This window comes from Morone saxatilis, unplaced genomic scaffold (genome assembly GCF_004916995.1).
Source record: "Morone saxatilis isolate NCDOM2014 unplaced genomic scaffold, NCSU_SB_2.0 Contig20, whole genome shotgun sequence".
Lineage (NCBI taxonomy): Eukaryota > Metazoa > Chordata > Actinopteri > Moronidae > Morone > Morone saxatilis.
In genome coordinates this window covers 16585686-16587627 of record NW_023339763.1, presented here as the reverse complement: position 1 = coordinate 16587627, position 1942 = coordinate 16585686, and the positions used below count along the sequence as shown (strand labels likewise).

Genomic DNA, 1942 nt, shown 5'->3' with positions numbered 1-1942 from the left:
ATCCATTGGATATGGTATTTTTAAATTTCTTAGTAACTATGAGATCTCTAATAATGAGTTCAACTGGTTATTAGGCTCCAAATACTATCCATGATTATGGCCTTGATCATGGATAAAATTGGATCATTCGTCAAAGGCAATTAATATGCAAGTAATGTGTGAAATCACTGCATTAATATTATTACTGTACACACTGAGTTGTTATCAAACACTGTCGTAGTTTTTGGCATCATGTCCAGTCATCAGCAAAAGCATAATGAATACATTGTTACAGGAGCCATAGATCTTAGTTATACGGGTAATGGACTAAAATAAACACAAATTTAAACAAAAAAGCACACAGGCTTTTACAAATTTCATTAAATTTTCAGGCAGATTTGTTGTCCATTCTAGGGCTGCAACTATTATTCTCGTTGTTGAATTAATGTGCTAATTATTTTCTCAAATAATTTATTTTAGAAAGCTTATCAAAGTATCTCTGAGCCCAAGGTCACATCTTCAAATAGCTTGTGTCTGACCCACAGTCCAAAATCAATTATTATTCTATTACTAGCATAGAAAACTATGAAAACCAGCAAATATTCACATGTGAGGAGCTTAATCAGTTTCTGGCATTTTTGCTGAAATGGTACTTTACTTCAGATATTAAATTGATTATCAAAACTGTTGCCAATTAATCCAACATCGATCATCTAATTGATATAATTAACTAATTCTCAGCTCTGGCCCACTCATCTGACGATAAATACCTATAATACCAACCCAGTATCGAAATGATGACATTAATCCTATGAGTAATGCTGGGAGTGGTGCTCTTTAAACGATCTTGTCAGCTGATCAGTGAGTGGGGTGAAAAGCATGAAAAGAAATGATGAGTTGGCACCTCAGTATTTTTTTTAAACTTAAATGAAACAGCCTGATCTCCAAAGATAAAACCAGGGAATGAATTAACAGCGAGTCAAACACATGTACAATCTGTGCCAAAAGGACACTGAACTTAATGTTAATTCTTCCATTATTACAGCATTGATTAATGCCTCCATTATCATAGCACTGATGCAATTCTGATATAACTCATCATTTCTATGAAAGAAAATACAAAAAGAAGACCAACTGCAGAATTTCACTCATGTGTAAGATAATTCAATAGTGTCAAACATTATGACAAAAGAGAAGAAATTCTAGGATTGTAATTGAAATGACTAACCTGTCACATGAAGTGACCACACATTAGAAACAAACAGCACCGGCAGGGTCAAAAGCAACCATGGGCAGTCCACACCGCTCAGCTGAGCTAGGCCTGATACCCAAATGAACAGACAAGTTCTTGACAAATAAAAACTACCAAAACTTCAACAGCATCAAAACACAGCTCACCAAATCGCATCCTCAAACAATTTCACAACCGACTTACTAGGATAAGATTTTGTAACGTTACATGTTTGTGTTTTGTTTTTTTTTGCAAAGGATTAACAGTTAACATGGGCTTTAGGGTGCACAGAGAGGGGCTGACCACGCCAGGCCTGCTGTCTACATAATGCAATCTGCTGATAGCCTACCTTCTCTCCACACGGACGGACAACGTTTAAAGGGAATCTATTTACCCAGCTGTCTAGGGTGTAGCGCTCGACAGCTTCACAAGGAAATAGCCCGTAAAGACGAGGCGAGAGCATGAAGGGTACATACCATCGCATTTCTCCCTTTCTCCTCTCGCATCTGTCAGGCCAGCGCTTGCCGCAGCCCTCGCCGCCTGATGTGCATAAGCATAAAGCCGCAGAACACGCCGTGTGTCGCCTCAATTCACAGATAATACTGGTAACACTACAACTGGTGCGATTGGGGTAATTTGATTCACATATCCAATGCCCATGCCTGGATTCTCTTGTTTAGCATCACTGTTTTCGCTGCAATTAAACACGGGGGGTGGTGGTGGGGTGTGGGG

General features: G+C 38.6%; 1 protein-coding gene across 2 annotated transcripts in view; it reads right to left on the bottom strand.

Moving 5' to 3' along the window:
• arhgap35b (Rho GTPase activating protein 35b) overlaps nucleotides 1-1936 on the bottom strand; it is an 8744-nt gene extending 6808 nt beyond the window's left edge. The window contains exon 1 of one of the 2 annotated variants that reach the window (XM_035666523.1): nucleotides 1208-1936. The gene's annotated coding sequence lies outside the window, so the exon portion shown is untranslated. The remainder of the gene's footprint in view (nucleotides 1-1207) is intronic. The other variant, XM_035666522.1, reaches the window with a different exon arrangement.
• Between the last annotated feature and the right edge of the window lie 6 nt (nucleotides 1937-1942).